Below are 18,359 nucleotides of genomic sequence, written 5' to 3' on the forward strand. Positions count from 1 at the left end.
AAAATAATAAAGAAGCACACTGACAACATTTTGTTCCAGTTATGTGCACTGAAATCTTAAATGAAAGATTCAGAAAGAAACTCCAAAACTTTGGATACCATATTGTTTAAAGCATTTTGTAAGTCAATGATTACATTGTTAATATGGGCCTCCTGTGTAATTACAAACCTCGTAAATAAATATAACAACCAGTTTTAGCTTGAGTGACATATCAAGGGAACACAATGGCCGGAATTTTCCGTGCCCATTGGCGTTGGGCGTCATGGCGGGTGTGAGCGGACAATATGGCGGGAAGGCCAAAAGCTGCTTTCAGGCCAGTTTGCGATCGCCAACTCTACCCGTCAATGGCCTGTCCCACCGCCACACATCTGGAACATAATTTTAATACATCTGCATCTAATTATAAGCCTTGCTCACCGGAATCGCCCCCCCCCCACCGCCCCCCCACCCCCACCCCCACCCCCACCCCACGTCAAATTTAGAGCCCACGTCGGGAGGAAGACACGCCAGTCCGGAACACGTCTAGACAGATGTGACGTGCGGAAGTCGGGACTCACCGTCAGGGCCTTACTCACATTGCGGATGTCCGAGGAGCAGAAGATGCTGAAGCCCTACAGCAACCGGACCCTGGGGCAACACTTGCATCGCTGGGTGGGTTCATATGGACACGGCTCTGCTAGGAAGCAGCTCACGGAAGGTGGGAAGTCTCTGTTAATACCTGGGGTCTGCTTCGGGACATCAGTGTCTTGGCCATGGTCTGCTCCGAATGATCATCGAGGGGGTGGAGTGGAAGGTCGAGATTTGATTGAGAGCGGAAGGTGTACCGGGGTGGGGGGTGGGAGGCGGGGGGTGAGGCTGAGAGGGGGGCACGGAGTATGGGGGGAGGAGGGTGTAATGGGGGAAAATGTAGCAACTGAGGAGGTAGGTGTAAGGGGGGAGGAAGGTGTAAGCGAAGGAGTTCAGAGGGGGAAGGAGTTCAGAGGGGGGAAGGAGTCCAGGAGGAGTAAGGATTTTGGAGGGGGGGAGGAGTCCACAGGGTGGAAGGAGTTTGGAGGCGGGAAGGAGTTTAGAAGGGGGAAGAGTCCAGAGGAGGAAGGAGTTTGGAGGGAGAAAGGTGGAGGAAGGAGTTAAGGGGGAGGAATGAGTAAGGGTGGAAGAATGAATAAGGGTGGAGGAAGGAGTAAGGGGGTGTGATGTCTAGGTGAATGTGCAAGGGAGGGGTCTGTGGAGTCGATGGCTGCCTCCTGGGGAGCGAAATGAGGTGTTAGGCTGAATCCAGAGGCTCGTCATCTGACTTGAACCTCACAGATGCCTCTTCCCCAACAGTCCTCCGAGTGCGGGGAGCTCAGCTGAACCTGCCTCCTGCTGCAGACACGTGTCTGTGCAGTGACCACCAGATTTTGAACCTGAGCCTGGTCTAGATCTAGGTCCCACCTAGGTGTGTGTATCTGCCCTGGTGGAGGGTGCGGGTAAGGAATATGATGAATCTTCCAGGCTGTTTATTTCGAATCTTCAATGAAGGAGGTATCCTTTCTGCTGGAGGTGAGGACCCAGATGGATCTGAGGGACTGGCTATCTGAGAGTGTCAGTCACTTGGCAGAGCTCCCTGTGAACCAAAGTAGAGATAATTGGTGCATGGCGGCAGAGTCAAAAGCAGGAGAGAGAGAGAGCATTCACAGTTGCGTTGTGAGAGGGATGATATAGTGCAGGATCCTCAGGTGAGTGTTCACCGCCGACCTCACTGTCACCGCAGGCACAGTCCACGTCCTCACCAGTCAGCACGGTGGCATGATCCTCAAAGTGAGTGAGGGGTCTAATGTCGGCCACTCCATCCCCGGTCTGAGACCTCTCCCTGCTGTTGTGAGCCAGCTTCTCCTGCATGAAAACAGATGGAGAGAGTGTGAGCAGGACATGTGGCACTGCGTGGAATATTTGTGTGGTGAGCGGAGCCATGGACAGGATGAGGACTTGATCTCCAAGGGATATGTGCCTGATGGAGATGTGAGTGTATGTGTGAGTGTTAGCGGTCTTGTCCCTTGAGGTGTGAGATCCCTGTGAATGTGTGGTGGGTTTGCGAGTGTGTGAGTTGAGAGTGATGAGATGAGTGATTTACCTTGTTGGAATGGGTGAGACCATTCATCCTCTTCCTGCACTGGATGGCTGTCCTCTTATGCAGGACGTTGGCACTGATCGTCGCTGCCACTGCCTCCCATGCTGGATCGGTGACCTTCCTTGCTGGCCTTTGCCCAGAGCGGGATAGAGGACATCATGGCAGGCCTCCACTGCATCTAGTAGGCGCTCGAGGGAGGCATTGATAAATCGGGAGAGGGCAGCATGTTTCCTCCATTTGGCAGCCATCAGTTCCCAGTAACTCCCTATCCCTTGAAGAGTGCTAGCTCTTTACAGTGGCGGCCTTTAAATATGGTGCTTGATTTACTGAAGGCCTGAGGTGATGGCGGGTCGGGTGAATCAGAGGACACCCTGCCAGCGACCTAGCGTGTTTCCCGGGAATGGATAATTAATGAGGCGGGAATGGGCCGATACAGCGTGAAAAGCCACCATTGCGGCAGGTGGATAAAATGTCCATTCTCCTGCCCACTAACACACCTAGTGCAAATCTGGGACAATTCAACCCAATGTTTTATGCCTTTCAAAATGAGCAAGTAGTAAAACCATGAGTGTTACAGAATAAAAGTAACTTGTAAGTTTATGGACAAAATACCCATTTTACAACACACAGAAGGATATAAATTTCAGCATAGAGGAAATATGGGTTTCTCCAAAGCAACTGAGTTTTACATGAGCATAAATAAGGTGGGTAGGTGGATGTAGGATCTATGAGATGTTCAGCTGCACCTGGTACAACATCTGATACAGGGCAGAATCTTCCCAGATTTGCACGAAATGTGGTAGCGGGCAGGAAAACACAATGGTGGGTTTTCTCGCCGTATCATCTCATTCCCACCTCATTAATTATGCAGCCCCACAGGAAACGCACCGTCTCGCTGGCGGGCGGCCTCCGATTTGCCGGCCACACCATTAGCTCGCCGCCGCCTCATGCAGGGTGCCATATTTAAACTGCAGCCACACGCACACTTCTCAATGCTTGCAGCCTTGGACTGCTCCGGTGAAGACATGACCCCAAAATCCAAGAAGAATGCAGCCCCCCCAATTCAGTGACACATCCCTGGGATGCCTTCGGGACCCCGTGCAGGCCCACCACAATGACCTCTACCCCCGCTCTGGCCGCAGGAGGCCCATCAGCCTCACTGCTCCAGCTTGGGAGACGGTGGCAGAGGTGGTCAGTGGCAATGCTGCACACAAGAGGTTGGCCATCCAATGCAGAAACAGATTAATGATCTCATCCGTGCCACCAGGGTAAGGCAACCATCTCATCACTCTAAACTCACACACTCACAGGGCCATCACATATTCACTGGCATCTTACTCAATGCCAGCTTAAGAAACATCACCACTCACTCTCCAACACATACCCTCACATCTCCATCTGGCCTCATCTCCTGTGGAGACTGTCTCCTCAGCCCTCATCATCCTGAGGCCACGTGCACAGATCAACATGTGTCCCCTCTCAGATCCTGGGATAGCCCCCTTTCCCCAGTACAGCCTTCACCCTGCACCCTTTTCCCTTGCCTGAGGCCGCTTCTCCCCCTTCCCCAAGCAAGCCCTATCCCTGCAGCCATTGAAAAGTCACCCCTGTCATGCAGCTGGTGTGATAGGTAGACATCTGCTCGTGAGCCCCCCCTGAAAGTGATGTGGTGCTGCCTACGAAGCCTGGCACTGATGACTATGAGTGCTGCCCGAAGCAAGGTAGGCAAACAAACCTCGAAGTTCTGAGTGAAGTGCAGCTCGCCAGGTGCACGTCGCTTACGTACAGTTGTGAAACACATCGGCCTGCAATCACGCCAATGTACTTAGATGATCCAATGTGAGGGGATGATTCCGGCAAGCAGGGCTTATAATTAGATGCAAATGCAATAAAATGACTTTGCCAACACACGGCAGCGAGAAATGTGGCCCACCACTGACGGGTGGAGTGGACGATCGCAAACTGGTTTCAAGACGGCATAAAACTGATTTTTGGCCTTCTTGCCATATTGTCCGCTCATGCCAGCCAAACACACCCGACGCCAATGAGGGTGGAAAATCCTGGCCATAAAACAAATTTCCAGTCAATATTGACCTGGTTGGAGTTGCACTACCCACAGTCACAGCTTTATATTTTATTTGCCTACGATCATATACAATAAAATCTCTGAATAATATGCAGCAACCCACATATTTTTTCCAAACTCATCAGATTTATTCAGTGTACTTATGGGCTTTGGAAATCAATGGCCGCCCTTAGCAATAAGGAGGGGAAAGGAGAGCAGAGAGAGAGCCAGTGCCAGGGGTTGAAAGGATAACGTTTAAAGTTATTCACCACCCCCCACAACTTAGAAACTGATAACATCTCAGCTCCAATTATTCTGTCTTTTAATGGGGAGTGCCTTTGCAGTTAGTCATTCTAAAATGGGAAAAGTTATTTTTGTTTTATTTGCCGTTCTGCTGCATATAGCTGCTGTGTGAAAATCTCAGCAGGCCAAACAACCATTTGAACACTGAAATTCCTTTATGAATTTATACATTCCTATTAAATTATATTGTTGGATGATATTTTCTCTTTATTCATAATGATAATGGGCTCTGTTCTGGCAAGAATTGCAGTCTCATCAATTGTCATTTTTGAGGTGTGTACTAGCACCATTGTGGATTGTGAATAAATATATTTTTGTTTTAATATAGAAATGTATATTTGATCTACTTCTGATATACTCTGTCTCAATCCCATCTGAATACAAGGATAACATTTATTGGAAATGTTGTAATGTGTTTTATTGGGATTTAACTGGGACCTCACATTACAAGAAAACATGCAAGATGTGGGAAAAAACCTAAAGAAAGATTTATTAACTACACGATAGTTTTACATTTAAAGGGGCACCATATTTAAAAATAGCGTTTCTTAAATCTTCTTGGAAAGAAAGGAGAGACAGAAAAATGATTTATCATTTTGTTGCACTGACTTCGTGAGCAAGGAAATGATGATATATTTCAACATTACATAGGCCAGTTCTTCATATTTTGGAAACAAATCAAAAGGTTTGCCAAAAACTTATGCATGACGATGATGCTCCCTTAATATTTAAAAATGTGAATTCTGTACATGTCCTATTCAAACTCCATTGTAAAACTGATGACGATCCAACATGATTACTTTTACTCTATCGCAACATCTCTTTTTTGACAGCTAGTTTTCTCCCCCATGATGGAACTCTAACTCCAATAAACCTCAGTTCTATTGTACAGCTTGCACAGGCAGAACCTTTGGTTGTAGTAGAATATTGCTGATTAATAGGTCTTATTTTTATTTTGGTGCAGTAATCATTGTCCCCAAAGGATTACATTCAGGTGAAAAGAAGGAATTTCTATAATTGCTTTGGGAAATCATAAGTCTTTTGTGGATGAGTGCTTTGTATAATTTTTAATGAGACCGTTCCCATCATGGAATCCCTTATCTACAACCTGTAATTAAAACAATTAAAATGTAAACCAATGTAGTGTAACTGTTTAAAGGGTTTGGTTTCTAATTACTTCCTCCCTATGTTTTGTAAAAAGTAAAATTTACTACTTGTTTTTCTCCCCATGCAAGATGGTTCACCACCACGGCTTCATTCTGCATCTGGTATGGTAGGATAGTCTGCCCCATGAGTTATTTAATGACAGCCATTCATCCTGCTTTGTGATTGCCTGGCATGAGGACATGATAATGAGTCTGCATTCCATCCTCTTTATCCCATCTTAACCAAGCAGTTTGTTTCAAACTTGGCACTCCATCTACCAGCCCAGCAGAGAATTACTGAAATGGAACCAATTGAAGAGAACAGGATTTTTGTATTGACCTTGTAACTAGGGGCAGAATTTTATCAGCCTAGGGGTAACGGGAATGGAGGCGGAGTGGAGGGTGGGGAGTGGTAAAAGGATAGAGATCCCGTTCACAGTCCTGCCACCAGGGAATTTAACTAGCACCAGGCTGCGAGGCTGATTGGCTGCCCACTCCAAGGAGGAAGGCAGCCAATTTGCTTGTCTAAAGGACCTAATAAGGGCCATTTTATGGAGCTGCCAGCATTTTGCCAACAGCGGGGCAACCTTCCCTTGCATGAGGAGGAAGGAAACCTCCAGTTAAAATTCAGCCCCAGGAGCCAGAAGATTAACAGCTTGAGCCCCTTGCACATTTATTTCCTTTTAATAGGGAAAGTAAAAATATTTCAAAACTCCAAAAGTGTTGAAAAACTACAAAGTATTTCTTTACTGCAATACTCTTTATTAAGTGCAGCAGAGAAGAAACTTAGATGAACCTTGTAATGATGTCATTATTTTTGTCAGCAAATCTTTCAAGTTAAAAAGCATACTTGCCTATAGACAGAGGAACACAGTGCCACCAACAGGATACAACAAAATTTAGACACTTCCCAAGGGTTAGGAAAGAAAATCAAAGATAAGTTACTCTGCCTGTCTTCATACTCCTTAAGTGGATGGTTGCAACAAGGCATTGTCAGAGGTCTGGATCGCATTGTTTCACTACCTTCCTTCACTGTAGAGTGGCACAAGTGTTGGAGGAGATCTAAAAAGGAAGAAGTTCACTTACAAATGGGAGAAAAAGACATTTCATTTTGCACTGATCCAATAACACTTCCCGCCTTGAATATAACGTAGTGCTATGGATGGTATATTGGAGTGAGTATTGCATTTTCTACTTTTAGATTAACATTTGTTTGATCATAAATGCAATGAGTTATGTCATTTTTCAGAAGGGCTACAAGGTGCAGAGTAATGATAGCTCTCTCCCACTCAGGCTGTGGGGGGAGAAAATCTGAAGTTGCTCCTCCTGTTGCTACAGGAGTTCTCATTTACAGAAGTGACATCTTTGAGATTTCAGTTTCTTTCTCCCCCTGGCCACCCTGTTCTTCTTTTTCCTGGTCAGGTCCATAACTATCACTGCTACTTTTCCTCCTCTGTGTGGGAAGATGAAGTGACCCAAACCACTAACTTATGCACTGCTGAATGTTGATGCCACCTTCAGAACAGATGATTGGAGGATAATGGGGGTTATTTGTTCCCACTGATCCAGCCTTTATGAAAATAGACTCTCCTGCCTCTACACTGTCCTCCATTTAATACCCTGGCAGCTTGCCCATTATTGGGCATGCTGTAGCAACAAGCTGTCTGTATTCTATTTTTGGTTTTTAAGGGAGATGAAATTCATGTGACCTGGCCCAAATAATTTAAAAGTCTTTTGTTGGTTGTTGGTATCGTTTATTCTTCCATTGGTGGCTCACGATGTCTGGCTTTCCCTCTCCTCGTTAAGGATGGAATTGTATCCATGTCGGTCATTGAAGCATGAGTGTGAATTTAAGCTTGACTGCCACGATTGCTTTTTACACACCACTTGTAAGGAAAACCTGTGTAAATGCTCCAAGCTGTTAACAAAAGTGTGCAGCGTCATTCCATCCTTTCCCATCATACCGACCAGAGAGTCAGCTGCCTCCATCATGCAGTTAATAATATTGCCATGCTGTGCTGGCCACAGTCTAGACAGAGGAAATAAAAATCTGCTCTCTCTTGGCACTCATTCCCTTAGCTCAGAGATTCAATAATCTGGCTCAGACAAATGTGATCAAGGTCTCCTCTAGAGGAAAACTCTAAAGCATTCCTAAAGTGACATTGATGTGCATGAACTATGACAATAATTGGGTTTTTGTCCTTGTTTTTTTTCTTGCTTTAGCTTAGTTTTAAATAGCGTTCGCAGCATCAGTTCTGCTGCCTTGCCTTGCCATTTGGAACTATGGGTGCAATCTTCTGCTGCTGCAGGGAATGGGAAGAGAGGTGGTTGGGGGAACTTAATTGTGCAGGAGGCCAAAATTCAGGATCCCCATGGCGGGATGAATGGCTGCAATTACCTTTTCGGAACTTTAAAGGCAGGTCGAGCTTCCAAATGGCAAGCGTCTGGAATCCTTTTTGCATGCATTTGCATTCATGCATGCTCATGAAAAGGCCATGTCAAGATCCTTGGCCAGGCTCCAGGACACGGGGGGAGATCTGGTTAAGATCCAATAACGTCTTGTCTAAAGTAGATAAAGTTTGAGTTCCAAGATGCTTATTAAGTGAATAAAGCCACAAGATTCCATGGGTATGGGACAAACAAAAATAAACTTTACGATACATGTTCAGAAAGATCAAACAATTTACAATATCTATCTTACACTCTAACATTCAGGGTAAGTATGAGGTATATGTGAATTAACAGGCGCACTGTGGCCGGACACACCACACTACAGAATAGATGACAGGTGCAACCATACCAGGTTCCATGGATTTCTCAACAACGCACTCAGATGTTTTTCACACTGTGAGCCAACTAATCTCACTGAACATTTGTCTTTTTCATGAGGGCTTCCAATCTCCACAATTGAAGGTCTAGCCTTGAAATCCTTCAACAACGACCCACCTCACAGGGTTTCAATCCCACCTTCTAAAATTCTAAGATTCTTTTCCCCTCGATCTCTGAGCACACTCAAGCTTCATCTTCCAAGGACAATTTCAGATATTCGGCCATGCCAAGCAGAATATCACTGCTCCAAAGGGGTACCTTTGCCCCAATGGAAGCACCAACCTTCGGCAACCTTCTCAGATCTATAGGGCTCCTCTCGTGCCCATTTCACTCAATGTCTGCTCCCTGCAGCTCTTTCTTGAATTTGGAGCCTACTACTCTGCTCCTTTCTTACAACTTTACTTAAGTGGACCTATTTCTGATCCCTGTCTTTATCCCTTACCTGGAGCTTCTTTTTGGGACTTCTCCCTGTCCCCCTCCAAGGTTTGGGACCTCTCCTTGTCCCCCTCCTGTGTCCTGCTCCCTGGGGCATCTAAAAGATGATGGTGCTCGAAATCAGGTCGTCTGACCTGCCTTTTCATGTTGTTTTCCTTCTCCCTTCTGCGTATGCGTGCAGGGTGGGTTCCCAGTCTGAAGAACACAAAACTAACCGAACTGCACATGTGCAGACATTTCCCAGTCAGTGCATGTGCAGGGGGCCTGAGGTTCATCAGGAACCAGAGTTCCCCAGCTATGAACTAAGGAAGATGAGTTTCGGTTTCATCACAGTCAGCTCACCAGGATCCCTCTCCCAATTAATTCATCCGCGATCGAAAAATATGTACCTTCAGATGGCATACCATCAGTGGCATACCCCAGGTGAGGTCGTCATATTCCTGGAGCGCTACCTTGCCCTCATACTAAGGCAGTCTATGATTGAGTTCAAGTGTTGGTTGTCCAAGGTGCCGGAGGATGACCAAGGAAGTGGGGATGGAGTCTACTGGGCAAGGGTCAAGGAGGCTGGACAAGGGAGGCAGGGTCAACGGGAAAGGGTTTAAACTGGGACTGGGCAAAGGTGCAAGGGCCAGCAGGTCAGGGGAGGCTGGTGTCTGGGGAAGGGTGGGAGGGTAATAATGTCATAATTGCACTTGTCCTGTTGTTGAGTGAAGGGATTTCTGGGCAGTGAGTGTGGGAGAGAGATGGGTCTAATGGGCAGGGTCACTGATGTCCAGGGTTGGGTTTTGAGGGTTTAAATGAGGGTTCTGGGAAGAGAGGGAACAGTGACAGTGAGAGAGGGGAGTTGAATCCGGCAGGTCGGTAGTTGCAGGGTAACGGGTGGATACTGATCATCCCATTGGGGGATTGTGGTAAGTTAGAGTACAGGTAACCTCAAGAATGGGAGTAGTCAATTTCTGGATAGGCATGGGAATGTCAACAGTTATGGGCTCAGTTGGAGAGCAAGTATTTCAAAACAGATAACAATAGGTTCAAGGGTAACAGTGGGGAGAGGAATAAGAATGTGCTGTTGGTGAAGGAGGCTGGGGATCTTGATGGGTGACAGGTGGAGTGTGGAAGGTGCTGGAATGCAGCCCTTTGCTAATAACCAACATCCAAACTGGGAGGATGGTCTTTGTTGGTGGGAGGAGTTTGTGTTAATGGGCTGACTAAAGGGGCACCCTAATAATCATGAGGCAACTGGATATAGAACCATGCTCGGGTGTGTTGTGATATGCCTTTAAGGGATAGCAATGTGGCATCGCTAGAAGGAAAATGTATCATGTGATCCAGTCTTAGTTTCACTTTTGCTTTGGGCAAAGTGCACACACACCTCTGATGTCTTCAAGCTTTATACGTATGTATAACTGTTCTCATGTGCCTAGTCTTAATAAATGAACCCTCAATGTGTTTACCCAATCCCTTAAGAGTGATTGGTGTCTTATATCATTAAAATAACACACCGAGGCGTTTTCTGTTCTCTCTATACTCAATCCCCCAAGACAGCAGCATTCCCCTATGACTCATGGGTCTCATTCAAGCAAGATTCCAGCAAGGCCAGGAACTGCAGTAAACAATGTGCTAACGGGCATCTCCCGTTGACCGAGGCAGAGGTGGAGGGAGGGAAGGAGGGGGGCACAGCTCCACGGTGTCCAGATGGGAGACTGCAACAATCTACCCGTTTGGAATCTCCCAGAGAGATGGTCATGGCTGATAAGGAGGTAGGTGGTAGGTCTAAGATGCAAAGGCAAGGGTGTCTCAGTTGTGAATTGAGGGTGATTGAGGGAAGCTCAATAGTGTCTGAGGAAGCGTGCACAGACATGGCTTTCATCAAACTGATCAATGTGGCATGTTTCCATTCACACTGATATATGAACAAGAACATACTCATCTATGGCCCTTCAGGGTGGACTTCACCATGGTGGGGTTGGGGGGAGGCCACAAGCAGTCCAATGTTAGGTACAAGGTTGAAATGACCAGGGATGGAGGGAAAGGTTGTTCACAGATCACCTCAGACCTTCATGATGATGGCACAAAACAACTCTGCCCTTCTACAGGCTATGGCCCAGCTGAGGAGGAACCGGTGCATGTTGGCCCAGAGCCAGCAGGAGCCAATGGCCAGAGCAGCATGATGCAGCAGCATCAGAGTCTCAAGAAGCACAGGATGTCGGCAACCAGGGGCCAGTGTGATGGCGAGCATTGGCCCTAAATCAGATAGGCACTGCAGCTACCTGCAGAGGAGTGAGGGGCAATGCTGGAGGTGCCCTAGGATGTCTCAGGATGTGGTTAATCATATATGCCAGCTGCTTAATGAAGTCCTGTGCCCACAAGGATTGGTGGCAATCCCATGCCAGTGCAGGTGACCTCAAAACCTCTTTGTCAGTGGCTACTTCCAGGGCTCCGCTGAAGACATGTGTGGGATATCCCAGTCTGCCACCCACAAGTGCATCCAGGAGCTGACAGATTCCCTCTTCAGAAGGGCACATGATTTTGTGAAATTCTGCTTGGATCCTGAGAGCCAGGCAGCCAGAGCATTGGGTTTTGCCGCAGTCACAGGGTTCCCACATGTGCAAGGGGCTATAGACGGCACATGTAGTGTTGAGAGCTCCCTGGGAGCAGCCTGCTGGATTCATTAACAGGAAAGGTTTTCAGTCACTGAGTGTTCAGCTGGTATGTGATCACACCAAACAAATCCTTAATATTTGTGTGTGCTACCCAGGGAGCTCTCATGATGCCTACATTCTCAGTCTCTTGAAAGTGCCACAAGTGTTTGGTCCACCTCATTGATTACAGGGCTGGCATGTTGGAGATAAGGGATACCCCCAGAAGATCTGACTGATGACATCAGTTTGGAATCCACAAAGTTCCACAAGGGGCACCACTGAGCACACAATAGGCCTGCTGAGAATGAGGTTCCACTGTTCAGGTCGGGTGGGCGGAGAACTTCAGTATTCCCAGAGAGTGTCCAGGATCATGGTGGTCTGCTGCACCCTGCACAACCTCGTTCAACAAAGTGGGAATCTCTTCGCAGAGGGTGAGATGGAGGACCTAGATGTCTGCTCCAATGATGAGGAAGGGGAAGGGGAAGGTGATGGTGATGACGAGGGCCAGGATGTTGCGGATGCACAGGCAGAAAGCACGGCAATGGAGTGACGTGGCAGGCAGGCCCTTGACTATCTAATCGCCAACAGATTTCAGGCTGAGTGAGCTACCAATCAGTTTCTTCTACACTGTTGTTCTTAATCCTCTACTGGCTGTGGGGCTGGGGCTCCCAATTTTGGTGGACATTGGAATTTATTTTCATTGACCTAATTTCCTCGTGACTGAAATAAATTGTAATATTTCACATTAACTCTGCTGGCGATGTGATCCTTTGCATGCGCCAGTCTGTATTGGAACCCATCACATTTGCACCAAATGCGCACATTTAGTGCATATTCCCGTGACCTCAGGCACCTGGGAGGATATACGATTCCATCCCTTTGTTCCAGCAAGCCCATATGCATGCCACATTGAAAGCCACATGAAGTCTTATTTCGGCAGAGATGCACTTATCTCACCCTGACACCTGCTCCAAAAAGGGGCAGTGCTTTGCAGAGAGCTCTGTCTCCAGAATCAGCATGGCAAACCTTGGTTTCAATCCCTTTATGGGATTGCCTAGGTAAGGAGACCAACCAGGACACACAATACTCCAGGTGCAGTCTCACTAAAGCTCCAGACAACTGCAGTCTTACTGTACTTAACTCCTCTTGTGATAAAAGCCAACTTACCAGCTGTTTCCAAAATTGCTGGCTGTACCTGCATGTTAGCTTACAGTTACTTATGAACAAGGACACCCAGGTCCATTTGGCCATCTCAGCACATCCCATTATCTCTACATCTAGGAAAGATGGCTTTTCCATTCCGACCAGAGTGGAGAGTCTCCTTGCTCCTGGCTACTCACTTAGCCTAACTCCCCTTGAGGCCTCTTTGCATCCTCCTCACATCTCACAGCAGGACAGCAGCAAGACATGCATTGACTTGGCTGCAAACGCTGTGCAGGCAGCATTCTCAGGGGGCTCTAAAGCGGGTGAGCAGTAGCTGGTGGGTTGCCTGCGTGCATGCCAAGATTGCACATTCACAAATGATTGTCAAGGTTTAAGCTCCGTCATGTCGGGATTATCAGTGATGACACTGCTGACGATGTGAGACAATAAATGGGAATCTGATGGTAAATAAAGTGCAACCCCCTTAAATCCCTGAGTGGCCTGGAGGAGAACCTGCAGTGAGACATCACTAACCCCTGGGGCTACACGCTGTCTGTTCTGGGGTGGGGGGGTGGGCGGGCGGGCGGGGTTGGTGGTGGAGGTCAAAAGATTTGGCTGCAGAGTTGGTGTGCTCTGATGCCAATGGCTTGCAGTGAATGAATGGCTGTCAGGTGTCCTTTAAATATGGCGCCTGGACCTTTGAGCCCAGGAGGTAAGGAGGGGGGGTGCAACCACAATATTCACTGTGCTCCGTGTGCATGCATATATATTGAGCTGGCCGGCGTGCACATGACCCCACAACAAAAATTACTCTCACTTCTGTTCCTGCCTCCCAATTTATACTCCAGACTGGGAGGCTCTGCCCTTAGTGTGTGACTCAGACTATTTTCATCTCTTTTGTGCCTTGGTACTTAGCCTGTACCACACTATAAAAATCTATGCATTGCTTTTTTGACAAAGCGCAGTGTCACTAGGTGACAGACTCTTGCTTTGTTTAGAAGTGTGTCCTGGAGCTGTAATCTAGGTGCACTAGCAGCTGCTATCACCAGCTTTGTGGAGTTATGGAGTCCCTTGGTTTAGTATTTGTGTTTTTTATTTTTGTATTTTTAATTTTGTTTTGGATTTCCAGCATCCGCAGTTTTTTGCTTTTATTTTAGTATTTGTTTGTCTGCTTGATTTTTTTCTTTCTATTTTTCAATTTGGTTAAAGAAGTAGGCAGACTCCACATCCCTCCCCTGCCACCCATCCCTCCAACCCACCGCCTCACCACGTATTTCAGCTCTTTGTCAGTCCTGATATCAACTCATTTGGTGTCAAAGACAGCTTGGCTGTTGTTCTTCTCCGCCGATGCTGCCAGACCTGCTGAGTTTTTCCAGGTATTTCTGTTTTTGTTTTGGCTGATTTTTGATTTCCCCTTTTGTGAGAAAAAACCCTTCACCATTACTTATCTCTATCCCCATATTCCATTGCAATGCAGCGAGAAAAAAAACACAGATGTTTACATGGAACCTGTCAAATGGGGCACAGTGCTATGATATACTTATAGGTTATGTTACTATTTTATCCTACTTCCTGTTACCGCACTGATAAAGATAAGAATTCTGGTTTGTTTCTGTCATGTTAGGTTAGATAAGTGGGTCCAGCAACTGATTAAAGTCAAGTCAGGCAATCAGTCACATATGGCAAAGAACTCCCTCCCTAACAGCCCTGTGGGTGTACTTACTCCATATGGACTGCAGCGGTTCAAGAAGGTAGCTCACCACTACTACAAGGGCAATTAGGGATGGGCAATAAATGCTGGCCTAGACAACAACGCCCACGTCCCATGAACGAATAAAAAAAAGTCACCAATTTCTTGGGTGCCTTATTAGCATGAACAATTCCTAATTTTAAGCCAACAAACACAAGCACCACGTTGTCACTGGTTAACAGATAGCAGCCTGTCCAGATAAATGGAGTGATTGAGAGAAAATGTACCACAATGACACAACAGACTCTACTGGAACATCAATTCATTCATGTATCCCAGATTTAATGTGTTAAACAATTGCCTCATTCTCTGCTTCTAACCTAAACTAGGCCATGTGATGGTTGGCTTATTGACGACATTCCCAGTGTGCAATATGTTGTTATTTCATTGAAAATGTATTTTTAAAGTGTGATAATCATTCAGTGTTTGAAGACATCAACATGTGGTGAAAGATATCTGTGTTCTTTTCATTCAAAGGCTTTGAATATAGTGCATCCTAATTTTACTAGTCTTACAGAGCTACCATTTTAAGGTCTTAATGCACTGTTATTTCACATGAAACTTTGAAAACAGAATCTCTTATGTGAAATAAATAGAGCAGTAGCTGCCTCCAAGTATTCGTCAAGGTTCTAACACATACTTGAAATACTCAGGTGAGACCATAAGTTGCAGAGTATCCCACCTTAAAACCTAAGCATATCATGTTAACCAGTTGAGTTTATCACTCAACAGGCATGGTAACAAACACCTTTAAAAATAAAAATATTTATGTATATATGGATTTCTTGACAGATAGCCTGCCCTGGATGGATAGCTACCTGTACAGTGCACAAATTCATACCCAACATTACAATAATCTGATGCTCCAAGCTTTTTCATTAACTTAATGTATTATTTTACTCGTCTATTTAAAAAGTATAAGGTATTTCTCAATTGCTCCAATATTAGTGCTCAGCAGAGTAACCACTGTAGAATTTCACCTGGAGACAGTGTCATATTCAGAAGCCCAGGCACTTCTGTGCACATAAATGCTTTTAAGTCTTCTCTGTTTTGATTTCTGCTTAGTTGTTGGATGGGCGTTTACATGTGTTATCTTAATTAGATCTGCAGTTGGACTTCTCATCTCTTGGTTCATAGAAATCTTGATAACTTGATATCTTGAGATGATCCAGACCTTTATTCAACAACGAGAGATCTTGACAAACTCGGTCCCTCCTCTGGGATTGTTTTCTATCTTTTAATGTTGTTTTTTATATTGTCTTGGCATGATTTGGTCCATTTTCTCTCAGTTCATAGACATATCAATGAGGTAGAAATTACTTAAAACAACCAGGAGAGTAGAGCGATTTTTACAGTCTAAGACTGTTATTACCTTCTTAATTTTCAGTATATATTGCATGTAGGCTCATTCAAAACTCTACTGCCCATGTCCTAACTTTGACCATGTCTTGTTCACCCACCATCCTTTGCTCGCTGACCTACATTGGCTCCCATTTAAGCAACACCTTAATGTTAAAAATTCTCATCCTCATTTTCACTTCCCTCCATGGTTCAGCCCTCCCTATCTCTATAACGTTATCCAGCCTCATAACTCTCTGAAATATCTGCATTCATCCATATCCAGCCTCTTGAGCATCCCTGATGTTAATTAATTCACCATTAGCAGTCCATAACTTCAGCTGCCTAGGCTCTAATCTCTGGAATTCCCTCCTTTAGCCTCTTCATCTGTCAAACTCTCTTTTCACCTTTAAGATGCTCCTTAAAAACTATCTCTTTGACAAGCTTTTACCAATGTTCCCTTATGTGGTTTGGTGTCAAGTTTTGTTTGATAATATTCTGATGAAGTGCCTTGGGACATTTTTTGCTACGTTAAAGGTGTTACTTATATGCAAGCTGTTGTTGTTGTTCCATATGCCTAACAGGGTTTTATCAACTTAATACAACAGTATATTATATTGCAAAAGCAAAACATTGAGGATGCTGGAATTAAAACATAAATAAAAACAGAAAATGCTGGAAATACTCAGCAGGTCAGCCAGTATCTTTGGAGAGAGAAACAGAGCTAACATTTCAGGTCAACTTTTCATCAGAACTGTTGAATCCCAGGTACCTGTTTGGTCCCATATTCATTCATTCCCTTTTCCTTAAACAACCATTTAATGTATTCTTAAAAATTGACATTGGAAAGCTACTTGAAAGTTTAGCTCTGGTAGTGCATTCCAGTCTCTCAACTACCTATGTAAGGAAAACTTCTTTTTCTCAAATTCTCTTACATGTCTAGGTAATCATAGTTCTGGTATGTCTACAATACAATATTTTGGTTCTATATTTAGATAACCATCTGTAAAAGATGTTACAAGGTACATAGTGAGCACTACGAGAAACACATTCAAAAGATTATGAAAGGAATTTGAGAATGACTCATTGTTGGAGTACTGTGATTTCATGCCAAGAAGCTGGATTCAAGTCCAAGTCTGAGGTTTTATAACCATCTGGTCTACATAGCACTCATCCTCTCACTCAGAAAGTAGCTCAGTTAAAGACATACCTTCCAGTATTCCAAAATAAAGTAAAGGTGGACCCAAGAAGTGATGATATTTCAGGACTGGGTTGCTAAAATAACAATACCAGAGGTCCAATTGGTGATGAAGAGATTCAAATTGAGAAGGATATCGTCAGAATGAGTGGTCGAGGCGGCAAGAGAGGGACTTAATAATTTAATCCTTAATAATTTGAATAATTTGTTGTAAATTTTAGGGTAAGTACCTTTTTTTTGGAGGGAAGTCATCTCCTTAACTGATTTGGGACCAGAGATTGACCCGACCTTAACTGTAGCAACCTGAGACCAGGAGTAAGCTGTTTTATTTTATTCATCTACAGGATGTGGGCTTCGCTGGCTGGGCCAGCATTTATTGCCCATCCCTAGTTGCCCTTGAGAAGGTGGTGGTGAGCTGCTTTCTTGAACTGCTGCAGTCCATGTGGTGTGGGCACACCCACAGTGCTGTTAGGGAGGGAGTTCCAGGATTTTGACCTAGTGACAGTGAAGGAACGACGATATATTTCCAAGTCAAGATGGTGAGTGACTTGGAGGGAAACTTCCATGTGGTGGTGTTCCCATCTATCTGCTGCCCTTGTCCTTCTAGGTGGTAGTGGTCGTGGGTTTGGAAGGTGCTGTTGAAGGAGCCTTGGTGAATTCCTGCAATGCATCTTGTAGATGGTACACACTGCTGCCACTGTGTGTCAGTGGTGGAGGGGTGTGGTGCCAATCAAGCAGGCTACTTTGTCCTGGATGGTGTCAAGATTCATGAGTGTTGTGGGAGCTGCACTCTTCCAGGCAAGTGGGGAGTATTCCATCACAAACCCGACTTGTGCCTTGTAGATGGTGGACAGGCTTTGGGGAGTCAGGAGGTGAGTTACTTGTCACACGATTCCTAGCCTCTGACCTGCTCTTGCAGCCACAGTATTTATATGGCTAGTCCAATTCAGTTTCTGGTCAATGGTAACCCCCAGGATGTTGATAGTGGGTAATGCCATTGAACATCAAGGGGCGATAATTGGATTCTCTCTTGTTGAAGATGGTCATTGCCTGGCACTTGTGTGGCGTGAATGTTACTTGCCACTTGTCAGCCCAAGCCTGGATGTTGTCCAGGTCTTGCTGCATTTGGACATGGACTACTTCAGAATTTGAGCAGTCACAAATGGTCCTGAACATTGTGCAATCATCAGAGAACATCCCCACTTCTGACCTTGTAATGGAAGGAAGGCCATTGATGAAGCAGCTTAAGATGGTTGGGCCTCGGACACTACCCTGAGGAACTCCTGGGGCTGAGATGTCTGACCTCCAACAACCACCACCATCTTCCTTTGTGCTAGATATGACTCCACCCAGCAGAGAGTTTTCCCCTTGATTCCCATTAACTCCAGTTTTGCTCGGGTTCCT

The sequence above is a fragment of the Cetorhinus maximus genome, chromosome 21 (assembly GCF_964194155.1).
Source record: "Cetorhinus maximus chromosome 21, sCetMax3.hap1.1, whole genome shotgun sequence".
Lineage (NCBI taxonomy): Eukaryota > Metazoa > Chordata > Chondrichthyes > Lamniformes > Cetorhinidae > Cetorhinus > Cetorhinus maximus.